Raw genomic sequence first — 12,626 nt, forward strand, 5'->3', positions numbered from 1 at the left:
GGTCCGCCGGAGCTCGGTGAAGTGACTGGTAGTGGAAGGAGGGGGAATGGGGCTCTGGTCCACCGAAATCGTAGCGAAGCTCGCCGGCGGCCATGGTGGCTATTTGGGGAACAGGGAGCTCCTCGAGCTCGGGCGAGAGGCCCGGCGGGGTCCTAGGAGTGAGGTGGGGGCGATGGAGTGCTCGGGGCTGGCTCTTATATAGGCGGGGCGAGGCGGTTGGCTTGGGTGCCGCCGCTCGTGTCCGGCCGAACTCTGGCGAGGCTCAGCGATCACGGGGAAGGCGCGGGAAGGCGACGAGGGAGGGAACGGACGAGGTGCAGAGGTCACGGAGACAAGGCAGTGCTCGGGGCCGAGAGGAGGAAGAAGACACGGCCGAGGAAGATGACGCGGTCACGTGCTGAAACTATGCGGCGACGGGGACGGCTCACCGAAGAAGAAGAAGGAGGGGGCAAGAGCTCCAGAGAGACGGCGATGACGCGGCGAACACGCTAGACAGGGTCAGGCGATGAGGGGACGAGTGCACAGAGAGGGAGAAGAAGATAGAGGCGCCACAACGCGCGCCTGGCCGGCATGACCCGTGGTCACCGCCTGAGCTGGCGTGCGCGGGGCACACCGATCGGCCAAATCATGTCTGGTGGAAGGACCCCGCTACCCTTAGTCCAAAGGAAGTAACAACATGGTCCAGGGGCAAAGAAGAAAAAAATAGAAGGCTCCAAACCAACTAAACAGCAAGGTGCTTGATGCCTTTTTCAGAAGATTGGTCGGGAGGGTTAGGCTGAGATTTGACTGGGGTTGATCACTCACTAAGGTGAGTAAGATGGCAGGGTTTCAACTCAATAGGAGGGGTTTAGCTAGTAGTTGCTGTAGAAACCACCAGACTGGACAAAAATACAAAACTCGAAGTAGCACCCGCATATCAATTGGGATTGAGCTGAATTTTTGTGTAGATGAGTTATTTGGTCATATGAGAGTGCCATCAACATTTCATGCCATTTGGCCAAGCCAAAATGGTACTTCCTTCATACAGCACCTCTCTGGACAGAATCTTAGGAAAATTCCTAAGGAAAATGGCTAAATCAAATGAGCACAAATTAGGTGGAGATAAGTTATATGGATAGGAGAAGGCTTAGGAAAATTTTCAGACATAATGGAGCAAGATAAAATATACTTGCTTCAGTAACTGAAAATTTGGGCAGAAACAAAGAATTGATGCTCAGCTCACATGGATGCATTGCATGAGTTCAAATCTTTTGGAGAGCTTTGATTTGATGATATGAGGGGCCTTGCAAAATTTCAACTCATTTGAATATGCCTAGCTTGCACTTCCTTCACAATCAATTCCCTCAGACGGGAACTTTGAAAAATTGCTCAAAAATATTTACTAGGCAAATGGAGTTGAATTTTGGCATGAGGCAATTATTTGGACATGGAAAAGATGTACAAGAAGTTTGGGTTCAATTGGGCAAAGATAAATGGCAGTTGCTTCACAAACTGCCATTCAGGATAGAATGGGAAAGGAATTAATTGAGCATGATGAGAAACATGGGCAATGAAATATTTTGCCATATTTGAGGAAGATATAGCCCAAACAATTTATGAGAATTATTTGGGAATTTTGGGAGTGATAGAAATATAGGTTGCTTCACAACCTAGGGCAAAAAGGCTATTCCTTTAATAGAAAAAAAGGAATATTCCCAAGGAAATGAATATTGGGGTTGGTCCAAGATGAAAATGGCAAGGTCTTGGGAAGGGTTTGAGGATGAAAAGCCACTCAGGATAAAAAGAAGAGGGCATGTTCTTCAGTTTCTAGACCACACAGCCACGGAAATAGAAAACTCAAGCAAAAACCTCAGAAAAACAAAGCAAAAAGAAAGGGGCAAAAATTAGGCTGTGGCACAACATTTTTACCAGGGCAGGTTTGGTCATACCATGGCACCACACCAGTTTCATATTTTCCAAGCATGTACTTCATTTTTGTATAGTTGTTAACCCAGTAAACGACACGTTTATGGTTGACTATTCCTACACATTTCCTTGAAATATCCGCCCATTCCTTGTAAAAGGCATGAGAATGTGTTTTCCAAATCGTTCTTGTGCACCTTTTCATGCACCGATTGTTCGAATTTGAATTATGTGCATAATTAATGCCTAGAAAAAGCACATAATTCCCTAAATATGGTAAATGAGTTCAGAAAATGTCAAATTTGAACACGTTGCATTTGAGGCGATATGTTGATCGTTGGAAAAAACTGAATGACAAACTAGGACGGAAATTTGGATTCCCCTTCAATCTTGGTGATTTCCCTCTTGAAAGCATTGAACTTCCTCAGTGATGGTTCGATTTATGAAGGGCGTGCATGACGACATAAATCAAACCTTCTCAGCTTTTAACCAGGGCACGGTGAGGCCATACCATGGCACCATGCCAGGCGTCATGTTTTTCAAGCACATATTTTATTGTTCTATAGTTGATAACCTAGTAAATGACGCGTTTGTGGTTGACTATTGCCATGCATTCCATTGAAATCTTTGCCCATTCCTTGTAAAAGGCTTGAGAAATTACTAAATACCACGAGTATGGTTTTTCAGACCATTCTTGTGCACCTTTTCAAGCACCAGTTGTTTGAATTTGAATTATGTGCATTAATGCCTACAAAATGCACATGATCCCCTAAATATTGTAAATGAACCTGGAAAAGTGTCCAATTTGAACTCGGTTATTAGCACGGTTTATGTTCATCATAGAAAAAAACTCATGGATGAAGGACAAAGGAAATTTGGATTCCCATTCAATATCGGTGATTTATTATCGCACACGATTCCGTCGCCTCTGCGAACCATGTATGTTCACTCACACATGCAAAAGGAAAAAGAAAACCCACGCCCACTTCGTCCCCACTCACTCACCGTGGACTCCTCCGCAACCCTATGCCCTAAGCTCGATGGCTGTTGGTGGCGGGCGTAGGTCGCGCTCCAAACGGCACGGGGTTTCGCCCCTACCGCTTTTCGCCGCCTATCTGCACCGACATTCTAGACTCTGGTCGACTAGGGTTTTCTACAGGATTGGGCCGGGGATTTTTCTCATGGAGAAGGTAATAAACTTAATTAGCAAAATATTCACTCATCTCTTGTCGCAGTTCGTCCGTCCCTGTTAATCAACCGGCAGAAATCATCGTGGAATCATTTTTGTTCTAGCTGATTTGTGGGTGTTCATTCTTGTGTCCACAGTGCGAGCACAAATCGGGCAACTGTGGTCGTGGCTAGTCGGAAACGAAGTTCTATCTCACCATTCCGGATGACTTCAGGGAGCGCTCGGTATGTTCAATCTCAACCTACCATGGTTGGCATGGCCTAAATTTGTGAACATATACCGTCTGTTGCTACATTATCTATATATTTGCATCAAATCTTGGTTACATTATCTATTTTTAATTCTATATTTTTGTACTTTGCTTTCATCTATATATTGATCTGTTCTATCAGTTACTCCCATATTTGCATCTTGCTCTGTTATTTCAATATATCTAATTTACGATCTTAATTTCCATTTCAAGCAGTACATTCCTTTCTTTGCAAGAACAGGAGTAGAAGGAAATCTTGGGCTTTACTTTGCTGATGACTCCCAGGATATCATATTGACAATGCAGCATGGATTTACAATGAAGGTTAGTGAAAACTTGATAAAGATGGTCACTCCTATTTTAATGCGGACCTTTGGATAAAAATGTCTAAGTGTTATGAACTGAAAGCTGGAAATAAAATTCTAGTGCGTGCACCACAGCCTGGTCAAATTAACATGGATGTTTACTTCCCCAGCGTCATCAGCCGATCAAAGTCTGATCGAGGTTAGTGTCCTTTCAACTTTGTCCATGCTGTCATATTACTATTTAATCAACCAATTGTGATATCATATTCTGACTCCGTTCCTAGGCAGTAACAAATTCTATTTACCAATTTATGCACACTATATATCTTCTGCCATGTTCTGAATAAATAATACCATTCCACCTTTTAAGCTGGATATGTTGGATGCATAGTGAATGATCTGTATGCTACTAAGCATACCAAATTTCACTGGAAGGACTTGAAGCATGTCATAAACTTTGTTGATAATCTGACAGAGATAGCACAGCGTATGAACGCTGGATTTTGGATGGGATTAATTAGACCTATGGTGCACACACTGAACAAGACCAATTGTGTGCAGAAAACGCTGGTAAAAGGTCTTATTTTAATGTTGATGCTCACAAACTATATATATCTTCAACGGTATGTTACAATTTTTTTATTCTACATGTCAACAGAAATTGCCCCCTGTAGTAGTTCCTGGATCAATTTCCCGGAGTGGTCGAATTACACTTGTGCCTGCTAATAACGCCAGAGTGATTGCAAGGTACTGCATTTCCCGCAGAAATGGAACCATTCAAATTAACAAGTTCTCGCTTCTCGTGGCAATGCATCCATATTGGAAAATTGGAGACATTGTTCTACTCATGCTCTACCAAGGCACAGGAGGGCTCTTCCTTTTCATTGGCGAGATGCAGAGTCGCCGTGATCAAGCTGCTTCCAGTGGATAGTTGTGGTTGTTGGCCCTCAGCCTCTTAAAATGTGCTAGTTGTTACTATATATGTGAAGTATGTAGATATGGACCATATGGTTATTGGTACTTAGCCTCTTAAAATGTGATAGTTGTTACTAGGTTAAGTATGTAGATATGGACCATATGGTTGTCAAAACCGTGTTACGAAGATCCTCCTTTTGTCGAATAGTGTAACCACTATTTATATGTTACTCAAATGTTGTTACCCAAGTTCATAAATTTTCATGGAAAGTATTAGTATCGTACATAGTTCTTTGAGTTTAACCGTGTGCCCGATGTCCAGAAGGCATTTGCATATTAACTATCCATATTGCAAATTCACACACATGTTAACATAAGGAAACGTATGTGTAACATACTAATCATCACACACGAGTACTCGTAGACACATCGTGTGCGATACTCCTAGCCATCACAAGCAACTAGTTTGCATTTTTCAAAGTTTTTTGTACACACAGAATCGCACACGAAGTAACTGTATTGACCGTCTGTGTTGTAATTTCTCATCGCAAACAGTTCATCCGAGTCGGCTGTTTGCCAGGTATCACACACATCTTGTTTACATGACTCGTTTGTGTTCTTTTGGCTCATCGCAAACAGTTCATCCATGTGAACTGTATGCCGCATATCACACACATCTTGTTAAGTTGAACCATTTCTGTTGTGTTCCCTAATCGAAAACAGTTCATCCGAGCGAACCGTATGCCGTATATCGCACACACATTGATATGGCTGCCCGTTTCTGTTGTTCTACCTCATCGCAAACAGTTCGAATGGATTAACCGTGTGTCCTGCATCGCACACACATGGATATGGCAGCCCGTGTCTGTTGTTCTGCCTCATCACAGATAGTTTGACTGGATTAACCGTGTGCCCTGCATCGCACACGCAACTAAAATCTGAACCGTGTTTGATGGCTCCGCCATCGCAAACGTTTTGCACCTTTTTTGACGGTTTTTTACACCACCATATGCGATTATTGCATCGCACATAGTTTCGGCAAAGGATCTCTGATCGTAGTGCCGCGTTAGCAGTATCCTGCAGTAGTGTTTGTAGTTCTTTCTACATGTTTAACCAAGGTATTTGTAAGATAATGTCTTTGTTAATATGAATCAGTCGCATTGTTTTAGGAATGGTACTTTTCTGCTTTGTCATTCTTTATACATGTTGAAACAAGGCATTGTTAAGCTAATGTCTCAGTTCATATGAATGAATCACACTGATTGAGAATTGCTACTCTCCTTCTTTGTTTCCCATTAATATAAGGTAGATCAGTAGATGTTTTTCTTCCGGGAGTATAAGTCATCAACCATTATTTCTCAGTAATTGTTTCCCTTATACCTATTGTTGCATACAAGGAGCCAATGTGTTTAAGGCAAACTGCTGCATTAGTGGGTCCAGTTGGTCTTACCACTTTGAAGAAAGAAGCAGTCATTGTCTGTGCTACATTACAGAAGGAATGATCGAGAAGCTTTAAAGAGTATTAGTAGATGCTGGTGACATGACTAGTCTGCAGAGAGCATGGGCAACTCAACAACATGTGGAGTACAAAATTCACTCCACAAGGAAAGGTATGACCAAGTCAGTTGTCGATGCATGTGTAACAAACGAGGTCAGTATCGGCCTTGATCCACATGATTGTGCTTTATTATGTTGTGCTACTTATATTGTTGTATTGTTTTGAAAAAAATGTTTAATTCAAGCTATTGTATTGCTATCTTTTCCTGTTAAGATAATGAAGATGATTATAGTTGTAAGTGTATGTTTAATCAACTAGTATCACTATTATATTCATCACACTTTTTCTGTATTAATGCATACGGGGATGCTCAGCTTGATTTAAGTGGAACTGCACAAAATGTTCAGATGGTTCGTGTCCTCCATAATACTTCATCATGCACAATACATCGAATGGTTCTCTAATCATTCGTCGTCACCTTGAGCCACCGGACTATCTGTTTGAATGGAGCTGCCAATGTGTTTAACTCTTTGCAACATATAAATACGAAATCCACCATGGTACTCAAGACATTGTTTGATTTCAGTGGAATCTGCACAAAAAAGATACACTGGTTAATCCGGCTCCATGTGCGATTTCAATGTGCAAACTGATGACAAACCATGCCCGTCTGAATGGAGCTACCAACGTCTTCAAGGCAGAATACTACCTTTAAGAAGGTTAAGAAGAAAGACAAAAAGAGAGATGGCTGATTTACTTGTGGTTTGGAGGAACACTGGGCAAACAAGTGCACAAACAAGTACAAGAAGCCAGGACAGGACTCCAAGTCTGTCAATGTCACTCTAAGCAACAATGATGGGGCATCTGGGTATGGTAATCTGTTTCCGGTAGTTTCAGTTTGTCAGTACACCGATTGGTTGGTTGACACTGGGGCGAATATTCATGTGTGTGCTGATGTGTGTTTGTTTTGTTGCAGCATATAATACGAAATCCACAAGGATGCTCAGCTTGATTTTAGTGGAACCGCACAAAATGTTCAGATGGTTCGTGTTGGGGATCGTAGCAGAAATTTAAAATTTTCTACATATCACCAAGATCAATCTATGGAGTCATCTAGCAACGAGAGAGAGGGGAGCGCATCTACATACCCTTGTAGATCGCGCGCGGAAGCGTTCACGAGAACTGGGTTGATGGAGTCGTACTCGTCGTGATCCAAATCACCGATGATCCTAGCGCCGAACGGACGGCACCTCCGCGTTCAACACACGTACGGAGCGGGGACGTCTCCTCCTTATTGATCCAGCAAGGGCGGAGGAGAAGTTGATGGAGATCCAGCAGCACGACGGCGTGGTGGTGGAAGTAGCGGGATCCTGGCAGGGCTTAGCCAAGCGCAAGCGGGGAGGAAGAGGTGTCACGGGAGGGAGGGAGGCGCCAGGGCTTGGGGTGCTGCTCCCATGCGCCTCCCCACTATATATAGGGGTGGAGGGGGCTGATTTCTTGCCCTCCAAGTCCATTGGGGCGTTGGCAAAGGTGGGGGAAAGAAATCCCATCATTTCCCTTCCCCACCGATTGTTATCCCCCCATTTTAGGGATCTTGATCTTATCCCTTCGGGATATGATCTTATTCCTTCTAAGGTGGGATCTTGGTGCACCATGACCAGGGGTGTGGGGCCTTGCCCCCACTACCCACGTTCATGTGGGTCCCCAAATGCAGGTGGGCCCCACTTTGGAACCTTCTAGAACCTTCCCGGTACAATACCGAAAAATCCTGAACATTTTCCGGTGGCCAAAATAGGACTTCCCATATATAAATCTTTACCTCCGGACCATTCCGGAACTCCTCGTGATGTCCGGGATCTCATCCGGGACTCCGAACAACTTTCGGTTAACCACATACTAATATCTCTACAACTCTAGCGTCACCGAAACTTAAGTGTGTAGACCCTACGGGTTCGGGAGACATGCAGACATGACCGAGACGACTCTCCGGTCAATAACCAACAGCGGGATCTGGATACCCATGTTGGCTCCCACATGTTCCACGATGATCTCATCGGATGACCCACGATGTTGAGGATTCAATCAATCCCGTATACAATTCCCTTTGTCAATCGGTACGTTACTTGCCCGAGATTCGATCGTCGGTATCCCAATACCTTGTTCAATCTCGTTACCGGCAAGTCACTTTACTCATACCGTAATGCATGATCCCGTGACCAAACACTTGGTCACATTGAGCTCATTATGATGATGCATTACCGAGTGGGCCCAGAGATACCTCTCCATCATACGGAGTGACAAATCCCAGTCTCGATTCGTGCCAACCCAACAGACACTTTCGGAGATACCCGTAGTGCACCTTTATAGCCACCCAGTTACGTTGTGACGTTTGGCACACCCAAAGCACTCCTATGGTATCCGGGAGTTGCACAATCTCATGGTCTAAGGAAATGATACTTGACATTTGGAAAAGCTCTAGCAAACGAACTACACGATCTTGTGCTATGCTTAGGATTGGGTCTTGTCCATCACATCATTCTCCTAATGATGTGATCCCGTTATCAATGACATCCAATGTCCATAGTCAGGAAACCATGACTATCTGTTGATCAACGAGCTAGTCAACTAGAGGCTCACTAGGGACATGTTGTGGTCTATGTATTCACACATGTATTACGATTTCCGGATAACAATTATAGCATGAACAATAGACAATTATCATGAACAAGGAAATATAATAATAACCATTTTATTATTGCCTCTAGGGCATTTCCAACAGTCTCCCACTTGCACTAGAGTCAATAATCTAGTTACATTGTGATGAATCGAACACCCATAGAGTTCTGGTGTTGATCATGTTTTGCTCTAGGGAGAGGTTTACTCAACGGATCTGCTACATTCAGGTTCGTATGTACTTTACAAATATCTATGTCTCCATTTTGAACATTTTCACGAATGGAGTTGAAGCGACGCTTGATATGCCTGGTCTTCCTGTGAAACCTGGGCTCCTTGGCAAGGGCAATAGCTCCAGTGTTGTCACAGAAGAGAGTCATCGGGCCCGACGCATTGGGAATAACTCCTAGGTCGGTAATGAACTCCTTCACCCAGATTGCTTCTTGTGCTGCCTCTGAGGCCGCCATGTATTCCGCTTCACATGTAGATCCCGCCACAATGCTTTGCTTGCAACTGCACCAGCTTACTGCCCCACCATTCAAAATATACACGTATCCGGTTTGTGACTTAGAGTCATCCAGATCTGTGTCGAAGCTAGAATCGACGTAACCCTTTACAACGAGCTCTTCGTCACCTCCATAAACGAGAAACATATCCTTAGTCCTCTTCAGGTACTTCAGGTATTCTTGACCGATGTCCAGTGTTCCATGCCGGGATTACTTTGGTACCTTCCTACCAAACTTACGGCAAGGTTTACATCAGGTCTGGTACACAGCATGGCATACATAATAGACCCTATGGCCGAGGCATAGGGGACGACACTCATCTTTTCTCTATCTTCTGCCGTGGTCGGGCATTGAGCCGTGCTCAATTGCACACCTTGCAATACAGGCAAGAATCCCTTCTTGGACTGATCCATATTGAACTTCTTCAATATCTTGTCAAGGTACGTACTTTGTGAAAGACCAATGAGGCGTCTTGATCTATCTCTATAGATCTTGATGCCTAATATATATAAGCAGCTTCTCCAAGGTCCTTCATTGAATAACACTTGTTCAAGTAGGCCTTTATGCTTCCCTAGAATTCTATATCATTTCCCATCAACAGTATGTCATCCACATATAATATGAGAAATGCTACAGAGCTCCCAGTCACTTTCTTGTAAACACAGGCTTCTCCATAAGTCTGTATAAACCCAAATGCTTTGATCATCTCATCAAATCGAATGTTCCAACTCTGAGATGCTTGCACCAGCCCATAGATGGAGTGCTGGAGCTTGCATACCTTGTTAGTATTCTTAGGATCGAAAAAACCTTCCGGCTGCATCATATACAATTCTTCCTTAAGAAAGTCGTTAAGGAATGCCGTTTTGACGTCCATTTGCCATATCTCATAATCATAGTATGCGGCAATTGCTAACATGATTCGGACGGACTTCAGCTTCGCTACGGGTGAGAAAGTCTCATCGTAGTCAACCCCTTGAACTTGTTGATAACCCTTAGCGACTAGTCGAGCTTTATAGATGGTAACATTACCATCCGCGTCCATCTTCTTCTTAAAGATCCATTTGTTTTCTATCGCTCGCCGATCATCGGGCAAGTCTGTCAAAGTCCACACTTTGTTTTCATACATGGATCCTATCTCGGATTGCATGGCTTCAAGCCATTTGTTGGAATCTGGGCCCGCCATTGCTTCTTCATAGTTTGAAGGTTCACCGTTGTCTAACAACATGATTTCCAGGACAGGGTTGCCATACCACTCTGGTGTGGAACGTGTCCTCGTGGACCTACGAAGTTCAGTAGTAACTTGATCCGAAGTACCTTGATCATCATCATTAGCTTCCTCTCTAGTCAGTGCAGGCACCACAGGAACATCTTCCTGAGCTGCGCTACTTTCTGGTTCAAGAGGTAGTACTTCATCAGGTTCCACTTTCCTCCCACTTACTTCTTTCGAGAGAAACTCTTTCTCAAGAAAGGACCCGCTCTTGGCAACAAAGATCTTGCCTTCGGATCTGAGGTGGAAGGTATACCCAATGGTTTCCTTAGGGTATCCTACGAAGACGCATTTTTCCGACTTGGGTTCGAGCTTTTCAGGTTGAAGTTTCTTGACATAAGCATCGCATCCCCAAACTTTTAGAAACGACAGCTTAGGTTTCTTCCCAAACCATAATTCATACGGTGTCGTCTCAACGGATTTCGACGGAGCCCTATTTAAAGTGAATGCGGCAGTCTCTAAAGCATAGCCCCAAAATGAGAGCGATAGATCGGTAAGAGACATCATAGATCGCACCATATCCAATAGAGTGCGATTACGACGTTCGGACACACCATTTTGCTGAGGTGTTCCAGGCGGCGTGAGTTGTGAAACTATTCCACATTTCCTTAAGTGTGTGCCAAATTCGTGACTCAAATATTCCCCTCCACGATCTGATCGTAAGAACTTTATTTTCCTGTCACGTTGATTCTCAGCCTCACTCTGAAATTCCTTGAACTTTTCAAAGGTCTCAGACTTGTGTTTCATTAGGTAGACATACCCATATCTACTCAAGTCATCAGTGAGAGTGAGAACATAACGATAGCCACCGCGAGCCTCAATACACATTGGACCGCACACATCAGTATGTATGATTTCCAATAAGTTGGTTGCTCGCTCCATTGTTCCGGAGAACGGAGTCTTGGTCATCTTACCCATGAGGCATGGTTCGCACGTGTCAAATGATTCGTAATCAAGAGACTCCAAAAGTCCATCTGCATGGAGATTCTTCATGCGTTTGACACCAATGTGACCAAGACGGCAGTGCCACAAGGATGTGGGACTATCATTATCAACCTTACATCTTTTGGTATTCACACTATGAATATGTGTAACACTACGTTCGAGATTCATTAAGAATAAACCATTAACCAGCGGGGCATGACCATGAAACATATCTCTCATATAAATAGAACAACCATTATTCTCGGATTTAAATGAGTAGCCATCTTGAATTAAACGAGATCCTGATACAATGTTCATGCTCAAAGCTGGCACTAAATAACAATTATTGAGGTTTAAAACTAATCCCGTAGGTAAATGTAGAGGTAGCATGCCGACAGCGATCACATCGACCTTGGAACCATTCCCAACGCGCATCGTCACCTCGTCCTTTGCCAGTCTCCGTTTATTCCGCAGCTCCTGCTTTGAGTTACAAATATGAGCAACCGCACCGGTATCAAATACCCAGGAGCTACTACGAGTGCTGGTAAGGTACACATCAATAACATGTATATCACATATACCTTTGGTGTTGCCGGCCTTCTTGTCCGCTAAGTACTTGGGGCAGTTCCGCTTCCAGTGACCACTTCCCTTGCAATAAAAGCACTCAGTCTCAGGCTTGGGTCCATTCTTTGGCTTCTTCCCGGCAACTGGCTTACCGGGCGCAGCAACTCCCTTGCCGTCCTTCTTGAAGTTCTTCCTACCCTTGCCTTTCTTGAACTTAGTGGTTTTATTCACCATCAACACTTGATGTTCCTTTTTGATCTCCACCTCCGCTGATTTCAGCATTGAATATACCTCAGGAATGGTCTTTTCCATCCCCTGCATATTGAAGTTCATCACAAAGCTCTTGTAGCTCGGTGGAAGCGACTGAAGGATTCTGTCAATGACTGTGTCATCTGGGAGATTAACTCCCAGCTGAGTCAAGCGGTTGTGTAACCCAGACATTTTGAGTATGTGCTCACTGACAGAACTATTTTCCTCCATCTTACAACTGAAGAACTTGTCGGAGACTTCATATCTCTCGACCCGGGCATGAGCTTGGAAAACCATTTTCAGCTCTTCGAACATCTCATATGCTCCGTGTTGCTCAAAACGCTTTTGGAGCCCCGGTTCTATGCTGTAAAGCATGCTGCACTG

The sequence above is a fragment of the Aegilops tauschii genome, chromosome 3 (genome assembly GCF_002575655.3).
Source record: "Aegilops tauschii subsp. strangulata cultivar AL8/78 chromosome 3, Aet v6.0, whole genome shotgun sequence".
In the NCBI taxonomy this organism is placed as follows: Eukaryota; Viridiplantae; Streptophyta; class Magnoliopsida; order Poales; family Poaceae; genus Aegilops; species Aegilops tauschii.